We start from the raw sequence: 20360 nt of genomic DNA, 5'->3' as shown, positions 1-20360 counted from the left end.
CCCAGGGTTTTAAACCAGTGACCTCATTATCCCAGGTCGGTGTTTAATCCACTGTGCCACCACAGGTCTCCTTCCACTCAAAATAATCCTAGGGGGCATATTTTAGGGTGACATATTCTGTTATCCTTCAACTGTTAAACATCCTTATACTACCAATTAAAGGTCATTTTCAAAGCACAGCACCAGTTGTTTTCTCTTATGAAAATGTACTGTGGACCCATATTTTGGCAATGTACATATAACAATTGTTTCTAGAAACAAAAGTGATATTAAAATATGCAAACTGTTTCCTAAATGAAAGAATTGAAAATAATTGGAGAGGTATACAAACAGTGGTTAATAAGCCGCCTTTTGCAAAGACATATTACAACTTATGATCTTCCTTCATGGTGTTTGTTGTCAGTGTTTAATCGGGCGTGTGAATGTATTCAGGTATTAAACCTTTCTGTTAGCTGGGACTTTGCACTATTTTCTGCTGAGTTGTTTATGTTCTATTGTTGTTGGCTCTCTGAACTTCTCTTTCTGTTGCTCCTTTGTTTCTGGTCTTTTTTCAATCGGTATAATTGTCTTCTTTTGTCTTCAGAAGCTTTAAATAGAGTAAGTCAGAATCATAAAGTTCTGGTGCTTTACAGATTAATTACAGGGACTTCTTATGCTGATGTTTTATAAAAGGCAGGAAGGGCCCTGGCCAGATAGCTCAGTTGGTTAGAACATCATCCCAAAGCACTGAGGAGTCTAGCATGGAGGTCACCATGGGGTGGCTGACAGTGGCCCTTTTTACCACCCTTGGGGACACCAACCTTTTTTTTATTTATTTTTACAGCAGGCACTACACCTTTTTTGTTTTTTACTTTTTATTTTTATTATTTTTATTATTTATTTTTTTTTATTTTGAAGCTGGAAATGGGGAGAGACAGTCAGACAGACTCCCGCATGCGCCCGACCGGGATCCACCCGGCACGCCCACCAGGGGCGACGCTCTGCCCACCAGGGGGCGATGCTCTGCCCATCCTGGGCATCGCCATGTTGCGACCAGAGCCACTCTAGCGCTTGAGGAAGAGGCCACAGAGCCATCCCCAGCGCCCGGGCCATCTTTGCTCCAATGGAGCCTTGGCTGCGGGAGGGGAAGAGAGAGACAGAGAGGAAAGTGCAGCGGAGGGGTGGAGAAGCAAATGGGCACTTTTCCTGTGTGCCCTGGCCGGGAATTGAACCCGGGTCCTCCGCACGCTAGGCCGACGCTCTACCTCTGAGCCAACCGGCCAGGGCCTGTTTTTTACTTTTTAAATTTCACTCGTGCCCCCACTCCCTTCCCTTTTGGCAACCATCAACTTGTTCTCTATATCTATGGGTCTGTTTTTGTTTTGTGTATTCATTTGTTTGTTTAGATTCCACATATAAATGAAATCATACAGTATTTGTCTTTCTCTATTTTACTTATTGCATTTAGCATAATATCCTCTGGGTCCATCCATGTTGCCGCAAATAGCAACATTTTTTTTTTTTTTTGTATTTTTCTGAAGTTGGAAACGGGGAGGCAGTCAGACAGACTCCCGCATGCGCCCGACCGAGATCCACCCGGCATGTCCACCAGGGGGCGATGCTCTGCCCATCCAGAGCATTGCTCTGTTGCAACCAGAGCCATTCTAGCGCCTGAGGCAGAGGCCATGGAGCCATCCTCAGCGCCTGGGTCAACTCCGCTCCAATGGAGCCTTGGCTGTGGGAGGGGAAGAGAGAGACAGAGAGGAAGGAGAGGGGGAGGGGTGGAGAAGCAGATGGGCGCCTCTCCTGTGTGCCCTGGCTGGGAATCGAACCTGGGACTCCTGCACGCCAGGCCGATGCTCTACCACTGTGCCAACCGGCCAGGGCCACAAATAGCAACATTTTATTCTTTTTTAATCGTTAAATAATATTCCTTTATATATTCACTGTGCCTACGCAGAGTGTGGTGGTTCTCAATCTGCATGTTCCTTTCACTGCACTTGGGAATCTTGCAGGGTATTTTCATCATGACTGGCACAAGGATTTCTAAAGCTCTGCAGTGTTTGTAGTGTACAGCAATGCTTGAGTTGGCATGTCCACCCTCTAATCCCCTGCAGCACCAACCAGACTTGAGTGGGACATATGTAGAGTTTGTCCTAAAGGTTGGGGGTGACAAAAAAGAGATGAATTTAGAGTGCCTCCTTATTCCATACCCGTTCTGCATACCAAATCTCTCCTTCAAATATTCACACTCCCTTTTGCAATATCACAGACCCTGAGAAATTCTGTAGTACAGAATTCTGTCTAACCTCACTCTATTCAATGTTTTCCAAACTTAAATATCAAATTGATGCGATAGTAATATATGTGTACTTTTATTAATATATGAAATAACAAGGAACAGCAGCTATTTCAAGGTGTATTCAACAAGTTAACATGTGATGTGAAAATACAGGATTTTATTGGAACTGTGGCTTGTTATTAAAGGAAAAGCTAAATTTCAGATAAAGGACAGTGCAAATAAAGCTATGATTACCTTCCTTCCCAGCTCACAGACCCCTCTGCATTCTGTGCCTGTGGACTCAAAGTCAAGAAACCCTCAGAACAAAACTGACAGGAAAATTTGTAAACTGGTTCCGACACCATGCAATGGAGCTAGTTCTCTGTAGAGTTAACACAAGTGTGAATGTGAACATCCATCTCTAGGTTTCCTGCCTCGGAACTGGTGGAATGCCAGTCACCCGTGGGACTGGGAACCATCTCTGCCCTTGCCTGGGGTTCTTGGACTTTATTTTTCTGTGACTCAGCTGTGTGCTTGTCGGTCAAATAAGTTTATAAATATGATGTATATGTTAGCTCGCTTATAGTTTGCATTGGGTGTGGGAGACAGGCTGTAAGCCGGCAAAGTTATTATAGCCTATGGCTTAGTTTTAAGACTAAGACTTTCTCGCCCTTTTAATATTAAGATATTATTTTCAAAACTAAGCTTTCCCCACACCCTTAACTGTTGCATAATGTGGGATGGTGCACTCTTAGAAGAAATCCCATTTATGCCTCAGATAAGTGACTTTGTATCAGAGACTTTATTTGTATATTGGCTTAAAGCAGGGGTCTTAAACTCAACTCAGCATGTGGGCCGCAGAGCAAGATGCTAGAGAAATGAAAAATACAAGTAGGCCCCTAGGCTTACTTAATTTTATCCAAAATATTTTGAACTTCGTGGATTAGTCTGCGGGCCGCACAAAATTATTCGGCGGGCCGCATGCGGCCCGCGGGCCGCGAATTTGAGACCTCTGGCTTAAAGGTTTTGATTTCTACACTATAAAATGGGGCTGACCTGGGGCTTGCTCTCTCTTGGTTCCTGAAATTAGCATTGCATAGGAGAGGCAGTCAAGATGGCGGAGTGCTGAAGGAGAAGCCAGTTTGTGCAGAGTTTGTGCAGAGAGAAGGAGATGGGAAACAGAGGTGAATAAGGCTGGTGAGCTAGAAATCTTTGATTCTAGAAAACTTGGATAAGTCAGTGGCTTTGGGAGCCCTGAATGGAAAGGGAAGTGTTTTCCCACTGTGTGTATTTCTTGCCACCGGGTGCAAGCTAGGATTAAAAGTAATGGCCCACCAGTTCTTGGCTCTATTGTTTCATTACCGTCTATCCGAATCAAATGTGAACATGCATGGGCCAGGTGGGTGATGTGATGGTGGCCACGGCTACTGGCTTTATATTTGGTGTAGTCTGTGGCAGGATTTGATACAGATCGGTATGGAGCCGCCACCACCTTTGAGCTGTGGAATAGAAGACTGGCTGCTGTTATGGTTCCCCATGGCAGTCCTTTTGGGGATCATAGGCTGGCTGACTTTTACAGCCATGTGTGAGGAAACCAAGAGCTCTGTGGAAGAGGCTGCTTGGGACCTGCAAACAGAGCAGTGGGAGGAACTGGAGCAAACGTGGGAAAAAGAGATGTCGACCCTGGAGTTGGAGCAAGCACTGGAGAAGGAGGCCGACCAGGTTCATGAGATTCACCTGAAATGGACTAGCTGCTCGAGAAGGAATCACAGGTTCATGAGTTACAGATTTCCCTGGATGTTGTGAGGAGCCAGCAGCGGCGGGAGGCCAAGGCTGATGCGGGGCTGGGGCTGCAAGGCCTGTGGAACAGAAGGCGGTGGCAGCCCGGGGTTTGAGCCTGGCAGCGGGAGCTGGTGTTTTCAGTTCCTCTTTGGAGAATGAGGAGAATCAAGCTGGAGTTGCAATTCGCAGTCTCCAGAAGATGAGAGCCCAGCTGGAAGGAGTACCTGCTATGCCCCTGGTAGGTCTGTGATTTTGGGACATAGAAGTGGATGTCATCATGCTCTCCGGAGCAGAGATGGAAATGCTGACTGCCATTGCCACGTGCTCCTCTTTGGGACAGTGTAAGACCTGACAGGACAGCAGGGATGAAGTGGGTGGCTGAGGCCCCATGTATGTGGACTGATTCCTGGACTATGACTGGAGTGGGCACTGGCTCCTTTGTTGGATGGACTTACAGATTTTGGATGATGTGAAATACCCTAATGGAGGTGGGGGCAGCTTTGCTGGAGGCCCTCCCCCTGCCCCGGGAAGCTTTTCAAATGGCTTGAAAGAAGGCCGAGGACTTTTTGTGCTTTTGGCAAAGTGCTCAGAGCCTGTTGAAATGTACCTTTGTAATTGTTGAAACTGTATGATTTGTGCTGTTGTAATTTGTGTAATGTGCCTAATTTCCTTGTGCAGGAATACCTATGCTTTAGATTGTAAGCGACCAAAAGGGGTGGAATGTGGGTCAAATAAGTTTGCAAATATGATGTATATGTTTGCTCGCTTATAGTTTGCATTGGGTGTGGGGGACAGGCTGAAAGCAGGCAGGGTCATTATAACCTAAGGCTTAGTTTTTAAGACTAAGCCTTCCCCACACCTTTGAGTGTTGCATGATGTGAGGTTGTGCACTCTCATGAGGAATCCCATTATGCCTCAGATAAGTGACTTTGTATTAGAGACTTTCTTATTTGTATATTGGATTAAAGGTTTTGATTTTTACACTATAAAATGGGGCAAAGGAGGCCATGCAGGAGGAGGGCAGAGAAAGGCCACGTAGAGGAGAGGAGAAGCAGTCAAGATGGCTGTAAAGCCAGTAGGCAGGGCCAGGGCCAGGGCCACCATCAGAGCAGCCGGGCCTATGCAGGTTCGCATTGGATTCGGACAGTTGGTAAAGAAACAACGGAGTCAAGAACTGATGGGCTGTCATCTTTAATTCTAGCTTGCACCCAGTGGGCAAGTAAAAATACACACTGGGCTCCAAAACCCACTCACATTCAGTGCTCACAAAGCCACTGAATTATCCGAGTTTCCTAGAATCAAAGGTTTCTAGCTCACCAGCCTTATTCTCCTTAGTTCCCCATCTCCTTCCTTATCCCAGATACAAACGGGACACAAACTGGCATTTCACTCAGCACTCCGCCATCTTGGCTGCTTCTCCTGGCCTACTCCACGTGGCCTCCTTCTGCTCTGCTCTCTCCTCTAATCATCCCTGGAACCAAGAGCGCAAGCTCCCGCTCCATCCCCATTTTATAGTGTAGAAATCCAAACCCTTAATCCAAAATACAAAATAGGGAAGTCTCTAATACAAAGTCACTTCTCTGAGGCATAATTGGATTGTACCACCCCACATCAAAAAGGGTGGGAAAGGCTTAATCCCAAAACCAAGCCCCAGGCTACAAGGATTCTCAACACACATTAATATCACCTGGGCGACAGCCTCACGTGGGCAGCACCATCTTTAACAAAGTGAGCATAATATATTTTATCTGCCCAACAATGGCAGAGTGCTGAAGGAGAAGCCAGTTTGTGCAGAGAGAAGGAGATGGGGAACAGAGTGAATAAGGCTGGTGAGCTAGAAACCTTTTTTTTTTTTCTTTTTTAAATTTTTTTTTTCTTTTTTCATTTTTCTGAAGCTGGAAACAGGGAGAGACAGTCAGACAGACTCCCGCATGCGCCCGACCGGGATCCACCCGGCATGCCCACCAGGGGCGACGCTCTGCCCACCAGGGGGCGATGCTCTGCCCATCCTGGGCGTCGCCATGTTGTGACCAGAGCCACTCTAGCGCCTGAGGCAGAGGCCACAGAGCCACCCCCAGCGCCCGGGCCATCTTTGCTTCAATGGAGCCTTGGCTGAGGGAGGGGAAGAGAGAGACAGAGAGGAAAGCGCGGAGGAGGGGTGGAGAAGCAAATGGGCGCTTCTCCTGTGTGCCCTGGCCGGGAATTGAACCCGGGTCCTCCACACACTAGGCCGACGCTCTACCGCTGAGCCAACCGGCCAGGGCGCTAGAAACCTTTGATTCTAGGAAACTCGGATAAGTCAGTGGCTTTGGGAGCCCTGAATGGAAAGGGAAGTGTTTTCCCACTGTGTGTATTTCTTGCCCACCGGGGGGCAAGCTATGATTAAAGCTATAGCCCACCAGTTCTTGGCTCCGTTGTTTTATTATTGTGTGTTTGAATCAAATGCAAACCTGCATGGGCCAGGTGGCTGTGATGGTGGCTGCAGCTGTTGGCTTTACAATCAGGCTCTGTGATGGCTATTCAGAGCTCAGTTTTGGTGTAGAGTAGCTTTGTTGCTCTTATCCTTCTGGGAAGCTCTTTAAATGCCCAATGTTACCTGTTTCCAGGAAAGGCTCTCTCCATCTCCTGTTGCTCAGTGTCCTGTCTTCGCTGTCTCTCGGTTTGGCTGGCTTGCTGCCCAAGGTGGAGGTTTTACTCTTTTTATCTGAAATAAAATTTCCTGGTGCCCTCTGAGCTTTGCTATTTTTGGTGTGGCATCATTAAAGTCTGCCTCTGGGCCTACTGGTTGGGATTTTACTTTTGATTGTTAAAAAGATAGGATCTCCTAGCCCAGTGGTGCAGGGACTGGTGTCCAACTTTTATTTTGTTTATCTTGTATTATGATGAAATGGAAAGACAAGTGAAAATAGAGCACTATAACAATTTACAGATATTCTGAACAATTAGTGTAGAAAATATTTTCAATTGTTGGGAGGAAAAGCTTCTAATTATTTTCGGAAGCAAAAGCAATAATTTACAAGAAAACTTTATTTGTCACTAAAATACTGTATCTATAGACATCATATCCTTTGCTTTTTTTGTGTGTGTGGCTAAGAGGACTTATCCTCTAAACTGACAGAGGTAAAATCATGCCTGTTGAGGGTGAGAAGGAGTCAGTTCAGTGTTGAGAAGATGAGAGAAGCAAGAGAGGCTTTAGGGTAAATCCGTCAGAGCTGTAAGGATCGGTGCTTCAAACTGGGGCAAAACAGAAGGGGAAAGTTAGAATGGGGCAGTGCTGCTTTCAAATTAGAAAGTTTTCAGGCTTGCTACACATGTTTACTTAAATGCTCTAACATGGTCCTAAAAAAATCTCTATTCTTAAATTGGAAGGTCAGTGAATTATAGGTAATACAGGGACTGCTTCAGGGAATATCTGTCTCTGTGGCTATATTCAGCACTCATTATTTCGTTTCTTTTATACGTTGGCTCGGAACTACTGAAATTTAAAACTTTGCAGTGCAAAATATCCTACCGTTTTGAAATTTTTATGTCCTACCCTAACATATTGTGATTTATCACTTTACCTTGTTAATTCCCTTTTCACCCCTTCCTCTGGTTCATAGCCATTTCAGCTTCTCAAGATGTTGATCTCTCGGTATTTGCCTGAAGGACTGACAGGTTGAAGCTGGGGTCTTTTGTGGTCTGTATTGATCCATCTGGTTTTTTTTTGTTTTTTTTTTTAACTTATTGTGGTGACATCGGTGAACAAAATTATACAGTTTTCAGGTGCACAATTCCACAATACATCGGCTGAACACAGCATGGTGTGTTCACTCCACCCCAAGTCACATCTCTGTCCGTCACTATTTATCCCTCCCTTCTTAGCAACGAAGGTGCTTGTTAAGAAAGTTACCCTCTTCGTTTTTGTTTTCAATAAAGATACCTTGGCATTTGTTCAACAGTTAATGAGAAGTCATGGTCCAATGGTTTTATTTTTCCCTTCAGGTCTTTCTGTGTTTGACATAATGGTGAAAATTTTTAAATCATTTTTTAAAAGACTTTATTTATTTTAGAGGAGAGAGAGAGAGAGAGAGAGAGAAGAGGGAGGAGCAGGAAGCATCAACTCCCATATGTGCCTTAACCAGGCAAGCCCAGGGTAAAATTTTTAAATCTTGAGTGGAAAAATGTATCAATAAAATAAAAGCATATGGAATTATATTCTGACCTTGATCTTTCCTCTGTGACTGTATATTTTTCACAGGATTAAGTAAATTCTAAGGGTGTACCTATTCCTATCAGTGTTTGCTAGTAGAACAATTGCATACTACTTTTCCTCAAATGAAGTGATGCTTTTATAACTTCTAAAGAAGACAGAATTGTCTGAGGTTTTTTAGCTTTTAATAATTAAATTTTCTAATTGTTGATACTGATAAAAAATATGGCTGCACCCCAAGTATAAGGGTAAATTAGTGTGCTGTCTATAGAAACTAGCTCTCTGTGTAAGTGAAGAGCAGATAAAAACCATACAGGGAGTTAATCTAATCTGCTCACTGGCGAATTATAAAACAACGAGGCGGAGCATGGTGGTTGAATAGCCTTTTAGATTATCCATGCTGCATTTATAAAATGTTTTGTTTTCTATCAGAAATCATTCAGTTATATGCTAAAGCGATGATAACCTCATTATAGTAGGTTTGTTTATTCCTCAAAGCAGTTGTTAGTTATATGGTTAAGAATGAAATGTAAATCAAAGAAATCTTAAAAACCACCAATTAATAATTTACTCATTTAACTGTTCTCCAAAGATTAGACATGTTAACTAAAGATAAATGTAGAAATCTCTTCCCTGTGGTCATAATGCTTTGACATTTATATTATATGTACCCCCATATAAAGAAGACTGACTGGATGAATTCCCCTGTCTAAATGACTCCACCCCACCCCTGACCTGCCCCTGTTGTTATCTCCGCCCTGTTCAGGTTATCACCCACAGTGTGAGTGTGTTCTTTTATGTCTTTGTTTACACGTTGTCTCTTGCCGCACTCAATAGAAGCTTCATAGGATAGAGACTGTTCCTGAATTGTTCACTGCTGTGTCCCATTAAAGGTACAGAACAATTACTATTGTCAAAATTCTGATAAACATTGGAAAGAAATTGACTTGAAGAATGAAGATTTCCTTTTCCTTGCCTATTTTTGCATTGTAAATATGTTAATGACCAGAGGTTGAAGGGAAATGTTTTTGTAAAAATGTCATTTTAATATATCACATAGGCCTGCCTTTATTATGTTGTGTAAGTGAATATTTAAAAAAATTAAAAACAATGATCTATTACACATAGTGGTTCTTTCCTGAGTAGTCTATAGAGACACAGTCCACTTGTCAGGTTTAGGAGGCAGTGTTTGGACAGAGTTAGGTTTAATGTGCTTTAGTATATGAGTTATTTAATCAGTGAAACCAAGATATCAGACAAAGTACAACTTTCAGTGTAGAGCCAAAAGAAATACCACCACTCAGTGCTTGCACAATGTATCCTTTTAGTTATCTATAACTGTAAAGCCAGTAGCCATAGCCACCATCACAGCCGCCTGGCCCATGCAAGTTTGCATTTGATTCGGAGAGACGGTAATGAAACAACAGAGCCAAGAACTGGTGGGTCATTAGCTTTAATCCTAGCTTGCACCCGGTGGGCAAGAAATACACACAGTGGGAAAACACTTCCCTTTCTATTCAGGGCTCCCAAAGCCACTGACTTATCCAAGTTTCCTAGAATCAAAGGTTTCTAGCTCACCAGCCTTATTCACCTCTGTTTCTCATCTCCTTCTCTCTGCATAAACTCTGCAAATTGGCCCCTCCCTCAGCACTCTGCCATCTTGACTGCTTCTCCTCTCCTCCATGTTGCCTTTCTCTGCTGCCCTCTCTAATTCTAATCTCAGGAACCAAGAGAGAGCAAGCTCCCGGTCTGCCCCATTTTATAGTGTAGAAATCAAAACCTTTAATCCAATATACAAACAAGGAAGTCTCGGATACAAAGTCACTTAGGGTGGGGAAGGCTTAGTTTTAAAACTAAGCCTTAGGGCAGGCATCTCCAAACTATGGCCTGTGGGCCGCATGCGGCCTCCTGAGGCCATTTATCCGGCCCGCGGCACTTCCGGAAGGGGCACCTCTTTCATTGGTGGTCAGTGAGAGGAGCACTGTATGTGATGGCCCTCCTACTGTCTGAGGGACAGTGAACTGGCCCCCTGTGTAAAAAGTTTGGGACTCCTGCCTTAGGGTATAACGACCCTGCCTGCATACAGCCTGTCCCCCAGACCCAATGCAAACTATAAGCGAGCAAACCTATATATCATATTTACAAACTTATTTGACCAACAATAACTACATCTGATTCTGTTGAGTGTAGATTACCTTTAAAATAAAAAGAGATATCAGGGGTCCTAGCTATGCAGAATGAATCTATGATGAACGTTGTAAAGCCAGGAGGCACGGCCAGGGCCACCATCAGAGCAGCCCAGCCCATGCAGGTTCGCATTAGATTTGGACAGTCGGTAAAGAAACAACGGAGCCACAAACTGGTGGGCCATAGCCTTTAATCCTAGCTTGCACCCAGCAGGCAAGTAAAAACACACACTGGGCTCCAAAACCCAATCACATTCAGTGCTCACAAAGCCACTGACTTATCCGAGTTTCCTAGAATCAAAGGTTTCTAGCTCACCAGCCTTATTCTCCTCAGTTCCCCATCTCCTTCCTTATCCCAGATACAAACTGTACAAACTGGCATCTCACTCAGCACTCCGCCATCTTGGCTGCTTTTCCTGGCCACATGGCCTTTCTCTGCTGCTGGCTCTACTCTCTCTGCTCTCTCATGCTAACCTCAGGAATCAAGAGAGCAAGCTCCCACTTTGTCCCCATTTTATAGTGTAGAAATCCAAACCCTTAATCCAATATACAAAATAGGGAAGTCTCTAATACAAAGTCACTTTCTGAGGCACGATTGGATTGTACCACCCCACATCAAAAAGGGTAGGAAAGGCTTAATCCCAAAACCAAGCCCCAGGCTACAAGGATTCTGCCTGCCTTTAGCCCACCCCAACACACATTATTTTTATTTTTTATTTATTTATTTTTATTTTTTTGTATTTTTCTGAAGCTGGAAACGGGGAGAGATAGTCAGACAGACTCCCGCGTGCGCCCGACCGGGATCCACCCGGCACGCCCACCAGGGGCAACGCTCTGCCCACCAGGGGGTGATGCTCTGCCCCTCCGGGGCGTCGCTCTGCCATGACCAGAGCCACTCTAGCATCTGGGGCAGAGGCCAAGGAGCCATCCCCAGCACCCGGGCCATCTTTGCTCCAATGGAGCCTTGGCTGCAGGAGGGGAAGAGAGAAACAGAGAGGAAGGAGGGGAGGGGTGGAGAAGCAAATGGGCGCTTCTCCTATGTGCCCTGGCCGGGAATCGAACCCCGGTCCCCCGCATGCCAGGCCGATGCTCTACCGCTGAGCCAACCGGCCAGGGCCCAACACACATTAATATATCACCTGGGCGAAGGCCTCCTCGTGTTATCTTTAACAAAGTGAGCATAATACATTTTATCTGCCCCACAAACGTCAAAACTTTTTAGGATATATATTTAATTTTAGTTAAAAAATTTATAAAATCACAGCCCTGGCCAGTTGGCTCAGCAGCAGAGTGTAGATCCAGCTTGTGAAAGTCTCGGGTTTAATTCCAGTCAGGGCACACAAGAGAGGCGACCATCTGTTTCTCTCCCCCTCCTTCTCCCCTATTTTCCCCTCCTGCAGTCATGCCTGGATTGATTCAAGCTCATCAACCTCATGCGCTAAAAACAGCTCAGTTGCAAATGGCCCCAGATGGGCAGAGCAGCCGCCCCAGATGGGGGTTGCTGGGAGGACCCGGGTCAGGGTGCAGGTGGGAGTCTGTCTCTGTATCTCCCCTCCTATCACTTAAAAAATATTACAAATATCAGAAATTTGAAACAGGTTACTCTATGCAAAGCTTCCCAGAAATGATGGTGTACTGTGTATTTCCAAGAGAAATTTCCCAAAGTGTTTTCGCCTTGCAGCCTACTTTTATTGGAAGTTTTCTCCAGAGATTAATCCTTAACCGAAACCACTCCAGAAACCTCTATACTCTGGAGACTAAAACTCCGTCTGAACTTGGGAGCCGTTAAGTGATCCGACCGGATGTGTGGGTTACTGAGGAGTTTCTGAGACAGGAGTGGCCTGCATGGAGCCAGGACCGTCCCGCAGGCCAGGGTGCCGGTCTCACTCAGGACAGGACCTGGGTCTGGAGGATGGAGGTGTGGACCCCAGGCGGGCAGGGCAGTCCAGGGCTGTGGTTAGATAGGAGGCTTCGGAGGAACTCATTTCAGACCCACGGGAGAAGTCACTAGTGGGCAGGCTAACCTGTCATAGAGCTGGGTCCCACCAACCAGGGTCAGCAAAGTCTGTGATGAGCGGGGGGTACACTACACCGGGGTGGTTGAGATGGGAGACCCTGCCCCAAAAGATGAATTGGCTCTGGGGACATAGACCCCTGGCATGGCCCCAGGAAGGTTAGGTTTTGTCCAGAAAATGAAGATAATACCGTAGATAACTCCATTGTATTTCCTGGTTCAATGAATTAGTCAGGATGACCATTCATGGTAGGAATATATGGGTAATTAGCTAGGATGACAAGCCAGTCTTTTAAATAGATTCATGAGAAGGAATATTCTTTTTTTCTTGCCACTGATGAATTGAGATTTTTTTTTTTTTTTTACAGAGGCAGAGATAGACAGGGACAGACAGACAGGAACGGAGAGAGATGAGAAGCATCAATCATCAGTTTCTCGTTGTGACTTCTTAGTTGTTCATTGATTGCTTTCTCACATGTGCCTTGACCGTGGGCCTTCAGCAGACCGAGTAACCCCCTGCAGGAGCCAGCGACCTTGGGTCTAAGCTGGTGAGCTCTTTGCTCAAGCCAGATGAGCCCGCGCTCAAGCTGGCGACCTCGGGGTCTCGAACCTAGGTCCTTCCGCATCCCAGTCCGACGCTCTATCCACTGCGCCACCACCTGGTCAGGCGAATTGAGATTTTTTGAAATAGAAATTTCATAACTAAATTTAATTTTTAAGCCATTAACTGGGAATAATAAACAGAATAGAAATTTTAAAGAGAGCTATTAAGTAGATGATTATAAAACATTTGAATGAAAATTGCTTCTTAAAAACTCTACTCCTAGGCTTTAAAAAGTCCTATAAAGCTATTCCCACAGGGTTGTTGTTTTTTTTTAGCTGTGCTTCGAAGGAAGAATGAATATATTTAAAAAGATAAACATTTTTTTGCACACCTTTTTAAAAATTAAACTTAGAATTTCTGCTTTTATATTCTTTCTATCCAATACATTCCATACCTATTATTAATCCCAAACATCAAGTAATATTTGGGAGAAAAAAAAAATCCTGTACTTTAATTCTGATCTATCTACTTGTCTGCCAGTTGTTTGTAGGAAGGCCGGTCTATCCTGAGTGCCTGGCCCCAGGGCTCACCGGCTGCTGTAGGCCTCTACTCCAGGTCCTCCGTGGAGCTGTGTTCTCCTGGGACTGCATCCTGTCAAGAGTTTGGGAGGAAAGGGGAGGTGCTTCTCTATTTCTCACTCTTTAGCACCTCTTCTCATCTGTGAGGACAGGTGCATAATTAGCTGTCAAGTGACGCAGATTTGCACAGTTCTGCATATCACCTTATTTTCCCCATTGGCTTCCTGGCTCTGTAAGCAGAGGGTGTTAGGAAGCTACGCCTCTGAAATAGCCACTGTCCAGCAAACATAGCTGTCCTTCCTGAGCAGTGTCCTGATTCCTAGCGCATCTCTGGACCCTGGAGAGAAACCTGGTAGGATGGAACAGTGGAAGTTGGAAGTGCAGGTGCGGGCGGGGGAGGGGGTGGGAGGGGAGAAATAACCTGGTGGCCAAAAGCACAGGCACTGGAATTAATTTACCAGTGTGGTCCCCTATCCTGCCTCTTTCCCCCACTGACTGGGAACTTCCCTTTGCCTACATTTTCTTGTCTAAAAAATAATGACAATTCCTGCCTCATAGAGCCTTTGGGAGACTTAAGTGAGATGATCAGTGTCAAGTGCCTGGCGCAGGATAACCCCCCCAGAGGAGCTCCTATTATAACGAAAAGGCCTGGTTTTTGAGTCTCTGAGTCCTCACTTTTCTCATCTCTCCCCTGACCTTTGAGGACAGGTGTGAGGCTCAAGAAAAGGCGCTGTGAAGACCTCCAGTCAGAGCACACATGCTGAACCCAGGTGGGGCCTGTGCTTGCACCTGCTTTAAGATGCTAAGGTGGACAATTAGACCTGTGTTTTCATGAACACCCTCAGTAGCCCTAAAAGGAATTTTAGGATAGCTGGAGGGTGCTGTGAGAACTCAGGGAGCTAATTTGAGGTGGAGAAACAACCACAGCTCATCTCCTGTAGCACCTGTTACGGCCCTCACATCCACTTCATAAAGGACTTGGAATCAATCCAGCTTTCAGAAAGCTGTTCACTGCTTCTGTAGTTCTCTCTTTCTTTTATGTTTTAATTCAACAAATATTTGTAAATATCTCCCATGAGCAGACATTACACTAGACGCTGGAAGTAGAGTGGTGAGTAAAAGAGAAATTATCTCTATCCTATGAGATGCACAGAGTTTAAAGAAGACTCCAATAAAAATATTATTGCAGATTATAATAAGGGCTACAAAGAGGAAAAAATACAACCGTGAGAACCTCGGGCAAAACCTACTTGAGATTGCTTGTTCTGGAAAGCGGTCCTCGAGGATGTGGCATTTAAGCTGAGACCTAAAGGAGGGATTAGCCACTTGGCACATTTCAGATTCTAAGGCTGTAGGGGAAAGTTTTAAAGGATTTTCAAAAGGGCAAAAAAACAAACCAGAAAACCTCTACAAAGAAACAACAGAAAACTTTAAAACACTGTAAATTGTAGGAAACTGATAAAATGCTAATACAGTGTGTCTGTAAAGTCATGGTGCACTTTTGACCGGTTACAGGAAAGCAACAAAAGACGATAGAAATGTGAAATCTGCACCAAATAAAAGGAAAACCCTCCCAGTTTCTGTAGGATGATGTGGCAGCATGTGCGCATGTGCAGATGATGGCATAACACCGTGTATACAGCGGAGCAGCCCACGGCCATGCGTGTCGAGATGTGGACGGTACAGAGGAAAGTTCAGTGTGTTCTGTGGCTCGCTAAATTCGAATCCGTGACCAAAGTGCAACGTGAACTTCGGCGCATTTATAATGAAGTGCTACCACATAGGAATAACATTACTCAGTGGGATAAGCAGTTGAAGGAAACTGGCAGTTTGGTGGAGAAACCCCGTTCTGGTAGGCCATCAGTTAGGAGGAGTCTGTAGAGGCTATACAGGATAGCTACCTAAGAAGCCCTAAAAAATCTGTGCGTGAGCCCACATCAAACTGCACTGAATAGGTATAAAACTGGGAGAGTTTTCCTTTTATTTGGTGCAGATTTTACATTTCTATTATCTTTTGTTGCTTTCCTGTGACCGGTCAAAAGTGCACCATGACTTTATGGACACACTGTATTACTTATCCATAGAAATGTAAATTGTATCCAGAGTAAAGCAGTTGATTATCACCTTGGGGATAGTGACCAGTGCTCCAATATTGCATCTATTTATAAATTCATTTCAGCATTTTATGGTGATAGCAATTTATTGTCAGAAATGACTCTAAAATGTGACTAGAGTCATTTCTTAAATGACTGCAGAATTATGAATTCTTCGCAGCATCTCATATCTGATCCCGTGAGCTCAGCTCTTTCTGTATCTCTAAGATGACCTGTCTGTGATTCAGAAAGTACTTGTATTTCTCAGGGAGTGTTTAATGGTTTTCTATCTCTGGAGGGTATTACTAAATCAGATTAAAAAGTCTCTTAAATTAAAGAAGCTCTATCTGATTGGTTTATAAAAATAAAGAAGCACTTATATAAATTGAATATTCTTAAAATTTTGAGAAAATAAGGCAATTGAACTTAATTAAATCTAAAGTATTCTTAAATGAGCTATTTAAAAAATATTATTCATATAAAATCTAACTCAGAAATGCATTAAGAATCCAAGTATACAAATGAGGCAAATCTTTGGCAAGTGAGATTAATTTGATCTCAAAATTCAATTTAAAAAATAGCTGTCCCTAATTTATCAATGTTAAGCAAAATGCTTAACTATTTGGGTTTGCTTTTCTTAAACTAAAACTGGTTTACTGATCAAGTATGTTAATGTTGCCACTCTGTAATGTTTCAGGTTATGAGAAATATAAGTTGGGCTTTAAGTAAATTGAAGCATTATTATGATGATCTTTTTATTTCAACAGTAATTATGTTTTATATTGTCAGCTTGAAGAAAATTCCCAAGATCGTTAGATAACAAGATTGTGTAATAATTTTAAATTGCACTAATTAATGAATAATTTTTGGAGACCTAGAGACTTTTTAAGTAAGATATACTAAACATTGATTATGTTGAATGATCTCAAAAAGAGTCTGAAGCTTTGGCTAGAAATAAATGATAAAGATTATTCAGGCCCTGGCCATTTGGCTCAGTGGTAGAGCTCCAACCAGGTGTGTAGATATCCTGGGTTTGATTCTTTGTCAGGATACACAGAAGTGACTATCTGCTTCTCCATCCCTAGTTTCCCCTTCTCTCTCTTTTCCTCCTCCCTCTTTTTTTTGCTCTCTCTCTTTCCTACCACAGCCATGGCTCAATTGGCTCCAGCGAGTTGGCTCCAGTTGCTGAGAATGGCTCTGTGCCTTCTGCTTCAAGCACTAAAAAATAGCTCGGTTGCCAAGCAGTAGGGCAATGCCCAGATGGGCAGAACATGCCTGTGGGTCAAAGAAGTTTGCAAATATAATATATATGTTTGATTGCTTATAGTTTGCATTGGGTGTGGGGGACAGGCTATAAGCAGGCAAAGTCATTATAGCCTAGGGCTTAGTTTTAAGACTAAGCCTTTCCTGCCCTTTTAATACTAAGATGTTTTCAAAACTAAGCTTCTCCCCACACCCTTGACTGTTGCATGATGTGGGATGGTGCACTCTTATGAGGAATCCCATTTATGCCTCAGATAAGTGACTTTGTATCAGAGACTTCCTTATTTGTATATTGGATTAAAGGTTTGGATTTCTACACTATAAAATGAGACAGACCTGGGGCTTGCTCTCTCTCGGTTCCTGAAATTAGCATTGCAAGGAGAGGCAGCCAAGATGTCAGAGTACTGAAGGAGAAGCCAGTTTATGCAGAGTTTGTGCAGAGAGAAGGAGATGGGAAACAGAGGTGAATAAGGCTGGTGATGTAGAAACCTTTGATCCTAGGAAACTCGGATAAGTCAGTGGCTTTGGGAGCCCTGAATGGAAAGGGAAGTGTTTTCCCACTGTGTGTATTTCTTGCCCACTGGGTGCAAGCTAGAATTAAAGGTGATGGCCCAATAGTTCTTGGCTCTGTTGTTTCATTACCATCTGTTCGAATCAAACCTGAACCTTGGTAGAGCGTCAGCCTGGCGTGCAGAGGTCCCGGGTTCAATTCCCGGTCAGGGCACACAGGAGAAGCGCCCATCTGCTTCTCCACCTCTCCCCCTCTCCTTCCTCTCTGTCTCTTTCTCCCCCTCCTGCAGCCAAGGCTCCATTGGAGCGAAGATGGCCCGGGCGCTGGGGATGGCTCCTTGGCCTCTGCCCCAGGCGCTAGAGTGGCTCTGGTCGCGGCAGAGTGATGTCCCGGAGGGGCAGAGCATCGCCCCCTGGTGGGCAGAGCGTCGCCCCTGGTGGGCGTGCCGGGTGGATCCCGGTCAGGTACATGCGGGAGTCTGTCTGACTGTCTCTCCCCGTTTCCAGCTTCAGAAAAACACACACACACACACACACAAAAAGATATTGGCCAAATTTGCTGGTTAGTAAACACTTTTTAGTATTCCTTTATTATTATAAATGTGTTGAATTTTGAATTTTTAAAATTCTTCTTTAAAGTTTTATTCAACATTCTACTGGCTAGAATCTTAGACATGTTTGTTTTACATTTGATGAGAGTTATAATTTTGCTTTTATAAAAAAATGCCTTTAGCAAAAATAATGGAACCTCATCCCATAAAATGTATATTTACATCAAATATAACCTATTTTTTTAGGCATCTATAGCCCTGTAAGTCCATCAGGTTCTCCCCTCCAGTCTTTAGCAGTGAACATGGCTTATTCACTGGTCCTTGTTTGTTTTCTTCAACCACCCAAAGGGCGTGTGTTGGGCAGATAAAATATATTATGCTCACTTTGTTAAAGATGGTGCTGCCCACATGGAAGCCTGCTGCCCAGGTGATATTAATGTGTATTGGGGGCAGGCTGTGGGCAGGCAGGATCCTTGTAGCCTGGGACTTGGTTTTAGGACTAAACCTTTCCCACCCTTTTTGATGTGGGGTGGTGCAATCCCATCATGCCTCAGATAAGTGACTTTGTATTAGAGACTTCCCTATTTTGTATATTGGATTAAAGGTTTTGATTTCTGCACTATAAAGTGGGGCAGACTGAGAGCTTGCTCTCTGTTCCTGAGATTAGCATTAGAGAGCAGAGCAGAGAAAGGCCACGTGGAGGAGGCCAGGAGAAGCAACCAAGATGGTGAAGTGCTGAGTGAGAAACCATTTTGTGCAGATTTCGTGCAGGGAGAAGGAAGGAAATGGAGAACAGAGGTGAATAAATCTGGTGAGCTAGAAACCTTTGATTCTAGGAAACTCGGATAAGTCAGTGGCTTTGTGAGCCCAGTGTGTGTGTTTCTACTTGCCCACCGGGTGCAAGCTGGGATTAAAGTTAATGGTCCACCAGTTCGTGGCTCTGTTGTTTCATTACTGTCTGTCCGAATCTAATGCGAACCTGCATGGGCCAGGCGGCTGTGATAGTGGCTGTGGATACTGGCTTGGCAGTGTGATAATATAATTGATCTCTTTCTTTACCAGCCACAGTATCTTAATGCAGTTCAGACAATGTGTCCACATATTCTTCGCTATTTGACTACAGCGGTCATAACAAAGATGTTCAAAAACGCCGGCAGGTGCTAAAAGATCTAGCTCTAGTCAAAGTTATTCAACAGGAGTCTTACACATATAAAGACCCAAATACAGAGTTTGTTGAATGTTTATATGTTAACTTTGACTTTGATGGGGCTCAGAAAAAGCTGAGGGTATGTGAATCTGTGCTTGTGAATGACTTCTTGGTGGCTTGTCTTGAGGATTTTATTGAAAATGCTCGTCTCTTCATATTTGAGACTTTTTGTTGCATTCACCAGTGTATCAGCATTAATATGATGGCAGATAAACTGCATGACTCCAGAAGAAACTGAAAGGTGGATTGTGAATTTGATTAGAAATGCAAGACTGGTTGCCAAGATTGATAATAAATTAGGTCATGTGGTTATGGGTAATAATGCAGTATCACCCTATCAACAAGTGATTGAAAACATCAAAAGCCTTTCTTTTAAAAGCCAGATGTTGGCGATGAATATTGAGAAGAAACTTAATCAGAACAGTAGGTCAGAGGCTCCTAACTGGGCAACTCAAGACTCTGGCTTCTACTGAAGAACTGCAAAAAAGAGACCAAAAAAACAAACAAAAAAACCCCCAACCAAAAAAAAAAAACTATAAAGGAAAGGTGAAATAAAAACCATTATATAAAGGGTGACATACATTTTCGAAACAATATATTGAGTATAAATTTTGGCGAATTTAAATAAAATAGGCTGTTTCATTATCCGGTCTTCTTCAAAAGCTGGCCAGCATGCCTTGATCTAATTATTACTTAGATTTTTTCACTCATGAGACTGAGTTTAATGGCAGGAAGGACGGTTTATGCATTTGGCTAACACAGAGTATTCATCAGCCGGTTTTCACTGCTGAGTCCACAGGCGAGCTTTCTTTGGGGAGAGGAAGGCCTTTGGCTCGTGGCTGCATGATGGAGATCCGTAGCGAGGCTGGAGACCAGAGCAGGTTGCACTGTGAAAGTGGTTCCCTTAGAATTCAGTGAAAGGTGAGACCACAGTGGGGCAATACTCACTAAAGGGAGTCCTATAGCAGGGGTCCCCAAACTACGGCCCGCGGGCCGCATGCGGCCCCCTGAGGCCATTTATCCGGCCCCCCGCCGCACTTCCGGAAGGGGCACCTCTTTCATTGGTGGTCAGTGAGAGGAGCATAGTTCCCATTGAAATACTGGTCAGTTTGTTGATTTAAATTTACTTGTTTTTTATTTTAAATATTGTATTTGTTCCCGTTTTGGTTTTTTTACTTTA

The 20360-nt window shown here is 44.0% G+C and overlaps 1 pseudogene; it reads left to right on the top strand.

Annotated features, from left to right (window-relative positions):
* The first annotated feature begins 3736 nt into the window (after positions 1-3736).
* On the top strand, positions 3737-19825 carry LOC136309285 (eukaryotic translation initiation factor 3 subunit E pseudogene; annotated as a pseudogene).
* The last annotated feature ends 535 nt before the right edge of the window (positions 19826-20360 follow it).

This window comes from Saccopteryx bilineata, chromosome 6, assembly GCF_036850765.1.
Source record: "Saccopteryx bilineata isolate mSacBil1 chromosome 6, mSacBil1_pri_phased_curated, whole genome shotgun sequence".
NCBI lineage: Eukaryota > Metazoa > Chordata > Mammalia > Chiroptera > Emballonuridae > Saccopteryx > Saccopteryx bilineata.
The sequence above is the reverse complement of the archived record's forward strand: the minus strand, read 5'-3'. Positions and strand labels throughout refer to the sequence as shown.